This window comes from Platichthys flesus, chromosome 18, assembly GCF_949316205.1.
Source record: "Platichthys flesus chromosome 18, fPlaFle2.1, whole genome shotgun sequence".
Classification (NCBI taxonomy): domain Eukaryota; kingdom Metazoa; phylum Chordata; class Actinopteri; order Pleuronectiformes; family Pleuronectidae; genus Platichthys; species Platichthys flesus.
The window spans coordinates 4,497,949-4,514,369 of NC_084962.1; the positions used below are offsets into that span (position 1 = coordinate 4,497,949).

The 16,421-nt window shown below is 40.7% G+C and overlaps 1 long non-coding RNA gene across 1 annotated transcript; it reads left to right on the plus strand.

Annotated features, from left to right (window-relative positions):
* The first annotated feature begins 13,567 nt into the window (after positions 1-13,567).
* Positions 13,568-15,190, plus strand: LOC133973514 (uncharacterized). Its single transcript, XR_009924573.1, has 5 exons — positions 13,568-13,665; positions 13,742-13,793; positions 14,180-14,332; positions 14,413-14,577; positions 15,044-15,190. It is a non-coding gene; the product is annotated as an uncharacterized LOC133973514 (long non-coding RNA).
* Positions 15,191-16,421: the final 1,231 nt, after the last annotated feature.

Here is a 16,421-nt window from a genome sequence, read left to right on the forward strand (position 1 = left end):
TGTCGCTAAGATTTTTGTGAGAATCTTACAATCAAGATTGAGCAGACTGATAGTTCTGAAATTGGAGGGATCTGCTGCATCTTTACCTGTTTTGGGAATTAGTGAGATTACCGCTTCATTAAAAGTTGGAGCTACACGACCCTTATCAAATATCTCTTGATACACCCTCTGTAAAACCGGTATAACAATATCTGCAAATGTTTTATAATATTCTACTGGTAGCCCGTCATAACCCGGTGACTTCCCATTTTTCATTGAAAAAATTGCCTTCCTTATTTCATCCCCGGTTATAGTTGTTTCCAAACCAGCTGCCTCCTGAGGTGGGAGCCTGGGTACGTCTATATTAAGGAGAAACTGTTCCATATCTTCCTGTGGGGCACTAGGAGACATGGAGGATGTATATAACTTCTCATAATATTGTTGAAATATTCTATTTATATCTTTAGCATCAAAAAATTGTGCACCCCCTTGTTTTATAACTGGTATGGTATTAGAAAGATCTTTTCCTTCAACTGTCTGTCTAATAATTTCCCCATTTTCCCCCACATTCATAAAAGTTTGTTTTCAGTCTATAAAGAGCATATTCTGCTTTTTTATTATAAATATCATGTAGAGAGTATTTAAGCTTACAAAGTTCTTGAAATTTCCCGTTAGAAAAGTCTTTCGATAGGTCTAATTCCTTCTCTTTTATCTCCTCAAAATCTTTAATCCTGGTAACATTCTCTCTTTTCTTTTTAGCGGCTTGTGCTAAAAATTTTCCTTTCATATATGCCTTTGAGGCTTCCCACACTGTAGTTATATCTTCAGTGCTACCAATATTGATTTCAAAAAAGCTTTTCAAATCTTCTCCTATTGTCTTATTAAAAGTTGAGTCCGACATTAAGCCAATGTTTAGTGTCCATCTACCTCTCCTTTCAGTTTTTAGATTGGCCGGTCAAGTTGTTAATAAACAACTTGACCGGCCAAGTTGTTAATTGTTTATTAACAACCGGTCAAGTTGTTAATAAACAACTTGACCGGTGCATGATCTGGAAGGGAGATTGCTTTTATGTCACAGTTAGCCACATTATCTGCCAAGGAAGTACTAGAAATCTATTCTAGAATAAGTTTTGTGGCAGTGGGAGAAGAAAGTAAAATCCTTTACATTTGGATTTATCAGCCTCCATATATCCATTAGTCCTACATCTCTACTCAACATATGTAAGTCATGAGTCCTTGGTCATGAGAGGAGGTCTGAATGAGCTCTTATCCAGTATTGGATCCATAACTTCGTTGAAATCCCCAGCTAGGACAATTTCACCCTCAGTATCTCCCAGTATTTTATTTACCTCGTGGAAAAAGTTGGGATCTCCCCTATTAGGTGCATATATGTTGCATAATACAAGAGGCACCCTTTCAACCACTGCTTCCACACAGATAATCCTTCCCTCAGCATCTTCAGTTTGTTTTAACAAAATGAAACTTACATTCTTGTGAACCAAAATCAAAACACCATTACGTTTACTCGAAAATGAGCTATGGAATATACGTCCTACCCATCCCACTTTAAATTTCTCCACCTCCAGACCCTGCATGTGGGTCTCCTGTATCAGCACAATGTCTGCCTGATTATTTTTCAAAAATGATAATATCTTCCTCCTTTTAATAGGGCTGCTACATCCATTTATATTCCAAGAAATAAACTTAATTGGTCTACTAGTCATGTTTTTCATTCTAAAATTAAATAAAATAATAATAATATAATAATAATAATAAGATCAATAGGAAACAAAAAGACAAAGGAGGAAGATGAGATAAGTACTCTGTGCTTTAAATGTATGTCTGCAACCATTCGTAATAGAAAATGTTACCATTTTTGGCTCCTTATAATAACCAGTCATTACCCTGTACCTGCCTGTTTTTGAACACATATAACAAAACCACAGTATAACAATGCAAACTGGGCTTGCACATAAAGTTGAAACATAAGGTGTCCGGCTACTACAACTCAACCGGAGTCCGAGTGCTGAACGCTCCTCGCTGCTGAAAAAAGAAAAAAGAAAATAAAAATAAAAGTAAAAGGATAACACGCATAAGGTCCGTGGGATTAACGCCGCTCCCATGGAGCCCGGTCCGTGTCAGGAAAAGCCTCTCGTTGGCCCCATAGACTGTATATATAAATGGACGGAGGGTCCGTGATGTCACCCATTGGTTTCTGCAGAGTGAGAATGAGGCTAGTAGGAGGCGTTCCCCCGGCGCCATCTTGCTGGTGCTTACTCCTCGATCCTGGCTAACGAACCAATGGGCAAGGAGGAGGAGCGCGAGTGAAGACTGACAGCCGAGCGGTGCTCGCGGAGCTCAGCGTTTCCAGGTTAGCTCAGGGCTAAGGAGCTAGGCTACATGCTACCCGACGTTGCTAACAGGTTAGCGCTGTGCTGTAGTTGCTCTGGCTGGTAGCGATCTTTACGAACTCACTAGAGGTAAGTAACCTTGAAACTACACAACAAAACCTATTGCTTTATCTATCATCATAATCATATTGTAACGTCCTCACTTACAGAGGACAAGGAATTTCTTTGTAGTTTAACACTTTTTATTAATCTTTACATGGACATGTCACTCTTCGCTTCACTCCGTTCTCGTTCACCTCGACACCAACCCCACTTCCTCATTAACTCCTGCTCATCAACACAAACAGCCAATAAGAGACTGTCTTCCCCGAACAACCCCATCCTATCAGTCCAAGCAATCACATGTCCCACCCCTGACCCCAGGATATCAGAATACTTCTTGAACAGTGTTTTACTGACAACGTCAAAAACGCACATAACCATAAACCCAGTCCGTTACAATATGCTAACATGCCTCAAGTGTTTTTTAATATGTAATTGTTATAATAATTACCGTTTATTTAACACGTGTAATGAACAGATTGAAGCAAGTTAACTACAGAGTTGTTTGGTTAATTTGGTTAATTAGTTAATATCAATACGCTACATGTGATAGTAACTATGTTTCACAAATGTTCTGCTACAGGCTGGTATATCCTCCATTACTATTGCCACCTCGTTTCTTTAGCCTTTTATGGAATTTAAGAGTGAATTAGACAGATTATAATCTCCACACACCAGTGTTGTAAACAGTTCTCATATTAATTATATAATTATGTTTTCACACTGAGGGAAGTGGAGAGACCAGGTGTGGACTGTTATCAACAGCTCTGTGGGAGATTATCACCTTGAATATTATAGATGAGGTAGAAAGACATGTTATCTATTTGTACAATGTTTGCAGGACGAGCCTGAACGACACAGCTGTGCTGACTGTGTTCTAAGAAATCTAATCTAATCTAATCTAATTTATTTCTTTCAGTACATTACATTTCATTTGGCTGACACTTTGATCCAAACTTACTTACAATATGTGCATTCAACCATGAGGGTACAAACCCAGAGCCCAGTAAATCGGTTTTGTCTGAAATCTGTGGTGCTGAACACAGAATAAACTGTAAGAACCAGTCTTTGCTGGAACATACACAACATAAGACATTTTATAGTGAGTTTCTTCTTTTCATTAGATGAAGCACTGCAGCACCGGATCTGTCCTCAGCAGCAACATGGTGGAGATCGGCAGCTTCAGGCTGGTCAACACGAGGACGACCTGCACAAGTTTCATCTGCCCAACACGTTTTCTCCCTCAACTAAAGATGGCTTGCAACTGTTTAGAGTTGGCAATCATTGCTAAGTGTCATAGATAATAGATTTAATTTCTATATTCATTATGGTTGTTAAAAAAAAGTATTATCTTTCACAATCTGATTTGATACACTTTAGATAAAAACCAAGTGTTTTATTTTTCTAATTCCCCATAAGAGAGAACACAGTCAGCACAGCTGTGTCGTTCAGGCTCGTCCGGACCTAATAAAATGACAGGAAACATCGATGTATGGCATTATAGTAGAGGAAGTGTTACTTATGAACAAAGTTTCTGTCCTAACAATTCTGTGGATATTCAACTCTGTATTTGAATTAAACAGTGCACTACCAAGACGATGCAGTATGGAGTTCTTCCACATTATCTTAGCTTTGATTGTTTGTAAGGTATGAAAACAAGTATGTACCTGGAGTCACTGCATAAGTTATGACACTCAGTGTTCAGTCTTGTTGGAGTCCTGTTCTGTCTCCTCATGTTGGACATCCACTGGTGCAGGCTGTCAGAGTCACCTTGATGAAAACTACACAAACCAAAAATATGAAAAAAAAAACACATCTGTCAGGTTACCATCTTCATACTTACGTATATGCAAACAATAAAATGTCAATAACTTCAGTCTTTTTAGATATCCCAGTTCACATAATCCATCTGTTGCATTGCCTCTTTTTGTGTTATTATGGGCCCATTTGTTACTTATATTTTAAGTTATTTAATATTCATATAGTTTATATTTTATGCCATATTCACGTTAACACACAAGTGAGATAAGTTTAATAGAGTTTGAAAGTGGACAATTATGGATCACAAACTTTGTATTTACTGAAACCACACAATGACACATCAAGTGATACAAATATATATATAATTATTATTATCATCATCTACCCAGATGTATATAGCATTAATATTAACAAATAGAGTTAGCCTCGATAAAAAAAAAATCATGCTAAAGAGATAATATAGCATCATTTAAGCTTTTATTCCTGTGACCACGCTTACAAATGTGCGCAGTAGTTTTATATGACGCACCAACATAAACTGCTTTAACTAATAATCTCCATTTCTTCATTGAAACACTTCTCCACTATGTCTAGAATGCGCACCGGTTTACTGTGACTAGCATTCACGCTCCATAATGTAGTATCAGGACCGCATCGGGCTGTGCTGCTCAACGGCGAACCTACAGTCTATGCGGGGAGCACAAGCTTAACCAACATTAGCTTAATCTCGACATAAGCTAACAAGCCATACATCGTGTGCAACACTACCTGCTAAGTATTGCTACGGTTCTAATATATTAATTAAATAAAAATCGATTTCACTCACTGGAAGAACTTGACAACAGAGCTGTGAGACGGTCTGTTAGTACAATGGACTGCACAGCAAGCCATGGTTTGTGTCGAGTGCATCGACGGGGATCCGCCGACATGAACCGATGAGTGGACCGAGCAGCTAGCAGGTGGCTTGAGGGGAGCTAACGAGCGGCTAGTGACAAGCTGTGCCCGCATCGTAGCCTGTGCCCAGGTGTCAATCAATAGACCACGCCCCTATTTATGCGTAATTGAGGTTTATGCGTAAACCTCAATATCGCTTAAACGGGGGAGTTAGAAAAAAATTCACCCCCCTCAGAGTTGTCACGAAGGAAGAATCCTGCAATTGAGACTAAAACCAACGTTTGAACCATGCTGTAAACAGGTTTAATTCTGCTCTAAAGTTGGGTATTTTAAAATGGGAGTCAATGAGACTTTCTGTTTCTTGGAGCCAGCCTCAAGTGGCCACCCAGTGAACTGCAGCTTTTTACACTTCCGTATCAGCCTCATCGCTCAGCCCAGGATGTTGCCCCTTGGTTGGCCCGCACAGGGGTCAATTCAGTTCAGTACAAAACGCATAATCTCATATCGAGTACAAACAGCAACTCACCCCTCTCCATTCATCTCAGTCCATAGCTCCTCCCGATCTTTGCTCATTAATGACTTTCTCCGCGGCTTCGACAGTGTTGCAGCTCACGTTTTTTCCTCTCCATTTAAAGTGCAACGTTGCGGGGAAAGCCAGTGTGTATCTAATGTCGAGCTCGTGTAATTTGTGAACGCTCTCCTCTTCTGCGCCAGCTCTCTAGAAATGTCCGGAAACATAGACAGGCGACATTTTTCCCAGACGAATCCTTGCTTTACTTTGGCTGCGTTGATCTGTACTCGGCATCGGTGCCAGTTGCCTGTGCACCCTCTCTATCTCCATTTCCCCGTCAGTTTCAACACAGAGTCCCTCCGCCAGAATCTTTCGAACACAATCAAGCAGCGTCCCATTAGTACCAAGGGTCTCCCTTAGTCCCACCAACCTCACATTATTTCGTCTGCTGTGGTTTTCAAGGGCTTGTACTCGGTTCCATAGTTGTTCCGTCTGTTTATCCTTGCTCCCCTTGTCCTTCAGCAGCTGCTCCGACGTCTCCTCCAGGTGTGTGATCCGCACCTCGGCCTCGCCCAGCCTCTCCTGCATGGCCGTCACCGTGTTATTCAGCTCCGCCGTTGTTTCTTTAATAGCGGAAACGTTGGTTGCAACGTTTTGCAGTGTGTCGTTCATCTTTGAAATTTCTGCAATTAGCGTTTCCAACTTATCTGATGTGTTCATGGTTGTAAAGGGAGCGTCAGCGTCCTCGAGGTTGACTTCATGTGTCGGCCTTTTCCGGGTAGACGAGCGCGGAGGGTTTCTTAAAAATTTCGGTGTCGCCATGTCTTCTAATCCTTTCCCTGACCGAAAGTATTCTTCTTACTTAAATATATGCGTTTTACATTAATAACTCCAAAAATAGCATGTGCAGGACAAGAGCCACCCTAACACGCGGCCATCTCGGATGCTGCACCCACATGACTCTCAACCCAAGTTTTTTGTGTGTCCACTGAAATCAGCCGGTATGCAGAGATCGCTTATCAACACACATATGTTGTACTTTATCCTCAAGTGTGAGACCTTTAAATGCAGCAGCTTATTGAGGTATAATACTAAGAAATAATGACTAATGTCAGTACCAAGTTTCAGCAAGCTAGATATATGAGTACCCAGTGGCTCCATGACATGTTGTCAGATATGAGCTGGTCATTAGGGTCTAGAAAGGAAGAAATGCTTCTCTTTTCTTGTGTGCACACTTGATTTGATTCATCATGGCTTCAGGCATGTTGTTCTTAATCTTCCTTACTTATATGAAATGGAACATACTTTCTCTTGATGGTCTGCTTGCTTGTTTGGGTATTTACCTTGTTACTGTTCTTAGTTTTACTTTTCATGTATCTGTAGATTACTTAAGTAGAATTATTTTGAGGTACTTCTCACTTTTCTCCACTACATATGTCAGCCAATATTGTTTAAACATTCAGAAGTAATCAATAACAAGAGGGTTAGACCCCATCAGCATCAGGAGTGAAGTAAAACCTAAAATGATCTAGGAGGGTCAGCCGTTCATTAATATGAAAATTTGTTTTCAGTAGCATCATCTGCAGCATTATTTATTAATATGTGCGTAGCATTGTTGTATTAAACTAAATATACAGTTGGCTCAGTTAATGATGTAGATTGTGTGCATCTGAGGTCCTGGAACACGTTCCTGTGCTATTTTCTAACAAAGCTCCACAAACAGCTGTTTTAAGTTATACCTGCGGTTTCAACCGGGGCGACACACACAGAAGCAACGACTCGGGTTTGCCTCGGAGTGCATTGTTTTCTATTTATAGCCGTAATTCTACCGGGGCGACACACACAAGCTACAACTCCGAGAGCATTTTTCCTCCACTCCGGACCCGAAATGGGATATCTCCCCCCACCTCCCAGTCCGATGCTTCCCGGCCGGGGTTCCACATGCAATACTGCTGTAAATAAGTTCACAAGCAGCCATTCCAGAAAGTGCTGCAACTTTAAACACAAACTAACATCAAGCTAGCGTTAGCTCGCTGCTGCTAACCGTAGCAGGAAACACACAGGGGACATACAGGCTGGAGATTTGTCACAGATCGATAATGATCAAGGATGAAAATGAGACATACCCTGCAGACGTGGGGAACCCTTAGCCGGTGAGACGTGTCCGGCTGTCAGGTGTGTGAAGTCAGCGGGAGCATCGCCAGCCTCGCAGTGAGCCGCCCGGGTACAGCAGGGATCCAACCCGCCACCGAGCAGCCGGCTGCCGAAGCCAGCCGGCAAGCCGGGCACTGTTTGCTATGAGGCTAACGCCACCTAGCTTACATTTCACCGTCAATTACCGTAACAAAACAACAGCTTTTCTAGTTGAAGACACTCACTGCGCCACGAGACACACACTGTCAACACTCCCCTGTCCGTGGGGTGATCAGTCAGGCGGTTGCTGCTAACCGTAAACAAACACCAACAGGTCCACCGGAACAAGCCGCTGACATGGAGCCAGCAGCCCGACGACATCACCTAGCGAGACCGAGCTGAGGAGGGGGCTTTGGCTTGTGATTTACCCCGACCACAGGATCTGCTTCTCGGCCAGATCTCCGCTGCTTCCCGGGTGGGCTGTAAAAACGTGCACAAGCAGCCATTCCAGAAGGTGCTGCAACTTTAAACACAAACTAACAGCAAGCTAGCGTTAGCTCCCTGCTGCTAAACGTAAACAAACACCGACACGTCCCCCAGAAGTGAGCTGCCGACATGGAGCCAGCAGCCCGCGGACATCACCCAGCTAGCCCGAGCTGAGGAGGGGGATGTGGCTCTAACTTACCCCGACCGCAGGCTCTGTTTCCTCCGCCTCTAACCCCGCTCCCTGTCTGGTTAGCGTCTCCCCTCGACTAGCTCCCCAGCTAACACCAGCCGCCTTGAGTGGAGGAGGATGCTGTGGCTCGTAATTTACCCTGGTCTCCTCCTCCACCAGATCTCCGCCTCCAGGGTGAGGGGGGGGGGGGGGGGCTATGCCATGTGCACCGACTGTGACGTCAGTTCTGGTCGTATTCCCATTCAACGCACTCTATCGTATAGTTTCTGATATAGAGGAACCACAACAAATCGCGGGAGTAGTTTTTTTCCAGAGTTTTTGGGATGGTAGACACGCCAGATACCCAAATTAGAAGCAGGGTAGAAGCACTACAAAAGTTGAATTTTCATAATACTGCTCCTTTATGAAAAATGGCACAATGATGTTCAGTTACAGGTATTATTCAAACTTTATAGGTTGTCTGAATATTGCAGATAATTCAAAGTTTAAGTTATATCCATCCAAGCATTGTTTTATTTGACCGTTTGCATAGAAGAATCAAACTCAGCTGTCACAGTGGGGCCACCCCTCTGACAGAACCAGAGATGACTTGCTCTGGTTGAAGTTGTAGTTTTAAATTACACTAGTAACTGACTAAAGCGAGACAAAAATGCATTAAAGAGGCAACAAATTCCTACAGCAGGTGATGAGAAACCTGCAGAGCAGGTCCTCCAGCTCCTGTTCCGTGTGATTACAATTGTGCACAGCAGTTATGGAATCAGTTGCTGGGATTGCGCAAACACAGCAGGAGACCAGGTCGGTGTCAGATGTCAGCTGGATTTGGCCCCAGCTCACCCTGTGCCCATAGAAGGCAAAGCTGAATTGAAAATGGATATATGCATGGATGGATGGACTTCATACTCAGCGATGTTGGTGTTTTCACTTGTATGTACATGAAAGACAGAATTAAATAATAAATGTAAAAATAAAAAAGCATCAGGGTTTCTGTTTGCATCTAAATGCAACATGGTGAGGTTTTCTTCTATAGTTTAGAAAATTAACTGTTAGAATGTTAGCAAACCACTTACACGAGTTACACCAGATCCTGATAGTTGAGCTGATGCTTATTAGTTATGACAGTTAATATCTACGTCACTTTTTCCTTTCACCCTAACTGTGACTTTACAGACATCCACCCGATAGGGAACAAAGGCCGTAGGTTCTCCATCCCCCTCTCAGTGCCTTGCAAGTGCTAATGATTTTGTCTTGAATGCTTGAATGCCATTTCACAGTAAGTTAAACTGTATGTAACCTGCTTGCTAATATTTTGAAAGAATAATGAAGCACATTGCTTTTTTTCCACTCATGCTGATGACCAATGGATGGAGTCACTTTTTGTGATTTCCTAGCAATATCTAAATACCCTAATTAGACATAAATAATAATGGTGTGCTTATTTAGGTCTACAGCTCTACATACAGAGTGTATCTGCTACCCCCACAGAGGATTTATCTGGATTTAAATTTAGTTTCCACTGAGTTGAACAATGGATCACTGTCCTGTAACCTGTAAAGAAAAAACCTAAATACATTCATCTTTGATCATGCATTTACAGGTCTATCAGTTTTCCTGCACATTTATTATTCTTGGTTCACACATACATATACAGGTAAACACAGGACAAAGAAAAGAAATGCTGACATAATCCAACAAGGAAACTCAAAGAATGATTAAACCTGTTGAGCCACTGCAGCCCGGTCCCTTACTATATTTCAGGAAGTTTTTTTAGTTAACTCTAGTACAACATACGGGTTGTGCAGCTCCTACGGTCTCCGTGTTTGAAGTGGAAAGAGTGAGGAAACGTAATATATGGTAAGAGATTTATACCTTTGCTTGTTTTGTTTGGTGTTTCTCTGGAATTGTTTCCCTGAGGGTGCAAGTTATATAGAGGTTGACCTATTTTCTGAACAGATGGAAGTATTTTTTTTCTGCAGTGTTTTTTTGGGCACAACAAAGCTGGGTTAATGTTTGTTGTTGAGTGTGTGAGATAACAGAAGCAACACTCAAAAGAATCTCAAACTAATAGTAAATCTGTTAGCTGAACTGATCTTGGTTAACTTTGACTGCACTGTTTTTGCTGAACAAAGTCAAATATTCTGTGACATTAACATAAATAAACAATTTATTTGTCAATAAGAATCATCTTGTACAATATTTCTAGTAGTTGGGTTATAGTGCACTCACTATATTATTGTTTATCTGGCAGTGCAATGTTACATTTTTTTATTATTAAAAAAATCACAATCCTTTGAAGTAAATTTCTGCCAGAGAATGATGAAGTAAACCAATTGGTTCATTGACATTCAAATCTGTCAATACTGAAACCGTTTCAACAGATATTTGGATAAACCTATTATCCACAATGACAGTTAAAAAAGAAATAAGCTAGGTTTAAAATTCAGTAACACACCTTAAGTGATTCAAGAACAGACCATAGAAGAAGGTAGGGGGAAGGGAGAGATCACAGATTAGGACTGAATGAGGAAGATATAAACAAGGAAGACATAAATAATAAAGAAAGAAAGAAAGAATATATACATGTATATATGAATGCCAGGCGAACAGTGTTCGAGATTAAAAACATAGATCATGTTAACATTAGAGATTGTATTTATGTACATACATTTAAAGATATATTTGATGTCAAAATAATATTCACACTCCTTTAAAATTCATAACAATTACATTGTCTCCCTGTTTTTGAGTATGTGTAGTGTTTATAAATAATGGACTGCATTAGAGATGTTAGGGTTCGCTTTTTTCTGAATTGTTTTAACTAAAGGGAATCGGCTCAAAAGCAACCAAAGAGACTGTTGTACAACAATCATACAGAACAACTGACAGTCTGTTAGTAAGAGAGTGATTAACAGGGGGATTACAGACGCAACTTGTCTAGTTATAGCTCATCGGGGAACAAATTCAGATTTTCAGTTCTTTAAGATGACTAGTTAAATCTAACATGTACCATAAAACTATAGCAGCCAGTGAACTCTATTTCCCTCGTCATTATACTGTACATGCACTGCTGTAGGGGTGGACTGGGACAACATATCGGCCCCGGCAGAATAACAGAAATAATAATGAAAGTGTTGCTTATAAGTCCAGTAGAATGTATATGCCCATAAGTAGGGAAGCAACACCCATATAGCTAATAATATATATTACAGTATGACTAAATCTTCAATATCACCATGGCAGCCATTTTTCATGTAGTTAAAACCCACTTATTTTGGTGAAATTAATCCAATATTACATACAAGTTATCATCTACAAATGATCACTTATCTTTGTATGAAAGGTTTCATTTTTAATACGTCCAAGCATTGTGACACACATACACCTTTGATATCTGTAACAAACCAAACAGCTTGAAAATGGGTTGATAATTAATGAGTTTTAATTGTGGACAGACCTCCTGCCTTGCCAAAAGGTAACTTGTCCCAGCAGAAAAGTGCGAGATTAGGTAGCATCACTAGAAACCTCTCATAAATAGCTAAATCAATTGGAAGATTATTGTGACAAAATTAGCTAAAGATAATCAAATCATTTAGTTTTTAGTTTTAACAGTGTGTGAAAGGAGACATTAAATAACACATTTACACAATGTCCGTGACAAGATAAAGTCCTTACTTCCTCTGTTTCTATAAAAACAATAAACCTTAACACATAACCTTAACCTGTTATGTGTTAAGGTTGAGTGAGTGACGTCCAGGACGTCTTGAAGACGTTATGTCTGGACCTCAACAGACAGATTCTCTTGTTCTCCAGACAAATCAGGCTTTTAGAAAAATATTTATTGTGCTCGTGTGACAGTCGTTTCTTTGTTAAGTTCTGCACCTGTGAACCGACTTGTGTTCCCTCACACTAATAACTTATAATGATATTTCACCGGTGTCTGAGGTCAGCGGAGCCACACATTATGTCTTTGTCCCTCCCTGAAGTACCTCATTGTGGGTTGTATTTTAACATAAACCACAGAAAGTGAATGTGCCACTAGAAGCACACACGACACAAGTAGATGTAATCTCTTTAGAAGACCGGTGCTAAGTATCTTGGTGCATTTGTCCATTTGTGAACATATGTGGGTCTTTTACATAATCAATCTTAGGCATCTGAGCCGTTGTGCTGGGTTTTGATGACGCACACTAGCAGCACTATGGGAGCTACTTTGTTTATGATGCTAAAGTTACCTTGAAGAGGACTAGCCGTTAAAGGTGTGTACACTGTAACATTTGCTTATTAGTGCTAAATTAAAAAGTTTATGCACAACCTACTGGATAGATAACCTTAAAACTCGGTGGTGGGAGGATGTTGTATACGGGTAAAAAACAAGCCTACAATATTTTGGTGTGGAGCCAAATCAGGGGTTGGATACAGAGTTTTTTCTTATGTTACTTTCTTTAACATCAAGAGATGTTTTTCAAAAAGTCCCTTGATTTCTCAGGGAATAATTCATGGACCTATGGATCACGTTGCTCAGAGGTATGGGGTCTAGCTTGTGTCAGCTGTCTGTCTCTTACTGGTCCCTTTGTTATGAGGAAGCATTAGCCGTCTCCCAGCAGCAGCTAGTGTGGTTAACCTCAGCACTCTGTATGTTAAACTTCACTACACAGTGTGAATTAAATGTGATGTTACGGATGCAACAAATCAACACAGTTGGAATAATTGCCATTCATTTAAGTGACACAACAAATTAATTTCAGTGATTACAAGCACAAAAGTTGCACGATTCAACTTACAGTAGAAACACTGTAAGTTGGGCTGGAACCGAACCATATCTTAGTTAATGAACTTACATGTCCATCTATGTATTGTATTTCCATGTGTTTCAAAGTCCATGGTTTCAATCTGGCCCCGACCATGCCCACATGTTAAATGACAAGGCTTAAGGAGAGACAAGTGGCAATGTAATAAGATCATTATTCAGTAGAAGTGTCTCAAGGCATTTATATTTGACCTACCCTTTCTTTGTTCAGTGGTTCATTTATAGGGCAGTTATGACCATATGAATGTTCCCTGTCTACTCTCTGTAACAACAGGCTGTAAAACAATGAAGCAAGTAATGTGGATGGAAACCCTGTGTAACCTCTTGATTTGTCTCTGCCTTTCTCGAAGGAATGGCAATATCTAAGAACGGCTTGACCATCTGTGCCCTTCTCGTGACACTTGCTGTTTTTGAAACATGGGACTTCATTGAATTTCCATGTCTGGTTACACCGGTAGGTCGGGGGTGTTTAGCAACTCAGAACACAAAGCTGTAATTTGAACCTGATGTCTTATTTTTTTTTTCTTCAGGAACTTAATAAAGAAGAGCAACTCCTACCTCACACTAGACAGAGAAGAGCTGGTGAGTCCAATGATTTGATGTTATGTTTCCTCAGATTTAGATCAAATTTCTATCGAGCCCTACCTGTCACACATAACTACATGACACATGCCACCCAACCCATCACACATAATTATCCAAGTATGCTAACCAGAAAGTCACTCACTGGGTAGTAGCTTCCTCGTTCTGGGAATTGTCGCCACACCTTTTCTCCTGCACCTGTCAATGTGTTAACTCTCTGAAAATGTCCCTCATATTTCATTTATTTTTTACCCCTCAATAGTCTCTATTTGAACAAAGTCGGGGTCTGATTACAGGCTTTATACTAATCTTAGCTAAACGTCTTAGCAGTATCATTCTTCTCATTCAAATCTGTCCTCTTTCTTTTCAAACTTCAATCCTTGCAGTTCTAACAGGCCAGTGGAAATACAGCATTGATGTCGTAGTGAATGTCTCTGATGCACAAACCTTTGAGCTGATTCGCTCGTCCTTGAATGCTACTGATCTTCCCATACGAATCGATAACCAAACGGAGATCTCGGACATCAGTATCACAACCGGTGAGTGGAAGTAACTCCATAACAAACATGAAGTCAAAGTTAATGGTATGTGATTCGAAAATCTTCTTCTCTTCTGACAGTGTGTTCGTCAACTGACTCTGGTTTCCAGTGCAGATGTGAGGAACAGTTTGCGTGGCCCTACAGCACCTGTGTCACATACGGTGCCTGTGAACGCACATGGAGAAGCATTTGTAAATGCATCAATGCTATTCCGCCCGGCAACCAGTCCTGTCAGCCGATATCAGGTAATCAAACCTGATTTCTTTGTTAAATTCAGTCACAATGAAGTCAGCATCATATTGACATGATAGTACTTATTACATAGAAATGCAGTTATTCCAGATTCCGGGACTTTGTAGAGCAGAACACAGACACACAGCACAACAGCAAACACAACACACAAAAGTGTATGAGTTATCTGTGTTACATGGCATATAAATATATGTGACCAGTGGAATTTCTGGGACCTTTTTTTTAGGCTGCCATACTCTATGAACATGACTATAGATTTAACAATATTCCCATTCATATTTCCTTTTGAATATACAACTGTGGTTGTGTATGGCACCGCCTCCAAGCCAACACCCAGGCACAAAATGTGTGAAATGCAATGTGAATGATTTGACCAAAAGGCTGGTAGCTCCACTTTAAGATAATAATAACAGTAATGTTTTTACAAAGGAAACCTTCTGTGATGTATTTCTTCCACAGCGCTGCTAACTCAGGTCGAGTACGACGTGGAGGTGGAGCTGAACGTGACAGATGTTGCGACAGTGGACTACCTCAGGAGCCTATTGATCAACAACAGCTTCTCCTTCGTCCTGGGTCCCATTGTGAATGTCACAAACATCGACATCAACACAGGTAAGAACGGAGCTCCCTCTGGTCTGAACTCCAATGGGAGCTCAATCAAGGCGCGAACGGCAGGGTGTTCCATGATTTTAAATTCCTTTTTTAGTCAGATGTGTGTTGTTATAAGATTGTTATGTATCTTTATTCTAAAGTCTGGGCAATTTGATTCATTAGCACCACACCTGACATTCTATTAGTTGGGGAATTTTGAAAGACTTAAAAAAAAGAGCATGCATTTCACATGTGCACAGAAAAAGCATGAATGTGAGGAGAAGAGCTGAAGCTGGAAGTCTAAGTACAAGCTGGGTATATCAGAGTAAAAATGCAGGGTTTTGAGTTAAAGTATTACAATATCTGAAAGTAAATTCAATAAAGCTGCTCTCAGATATGCACTGAACTCTGGAGGTTCAAATGTGAACGCAAATGTCAGAGTGAGAGATTATCTGTGGACTTTCTCTGTCTGGCCTTATAATATAAAGTCTGTAGAAAGTCGTGAAAATCCGATGTGAGAGCACAGCAAGGAAGCCTCCGCTGGATTTACAGAGAGCGAGTGGGGGGTGGGGGTTGATGACGCGACAGAAGCAAAGGAAAAAAATGGAAAACGGAAACAAATCTTCTACATGTCTTCTGTGTATCATACACGTAGAAGACACCAACGAAGTTGTCGTGAGAGTGTGTTGTGATAAGAGCCGACACGTGTGTCTGTGTATTGTCAAGAAAATCATGTGATCTCCGCAGCGGAATTAATACGTCACTTCCTGCCCCCGTCTCAATAATGCAGAGAATTTGATAATGTTGTGCACATTGTGCAGGTGTGAAAAGAAAACTGCACGTTAAGTTCCCGCCCCAGTTCTTCAGACTTTATCCACAGATCTTGTCTGAGGTCATGTCTTAACAATGCTTAAGTTTTGCTTAGGAAAATCCACGTTGGAATTTTCCAGATAAAAGGTGATATTACAGTTTTAATGACATTATGTTTATTGTGTAATGCTTCACCTATTAACTTTAGATATCTGGAGGACAAAAACAGACAAACTCAGAGTTGCCCGTGCAGGCTGTGTGCCTGTCCGGTCACACTCTGGGTGAAGGAAAAACTTGTAGTTGTATCATCATTGACAAGCATTGTGGCGACTATAGAACTGAATTTTGGCTTTTCCATGAGAAATTGGAAATTGGTAAAATTCTTACTGCTTTAGGGTGAAGCAGTGATGAAAAAAGCTGACCTTGCCGGTTATTA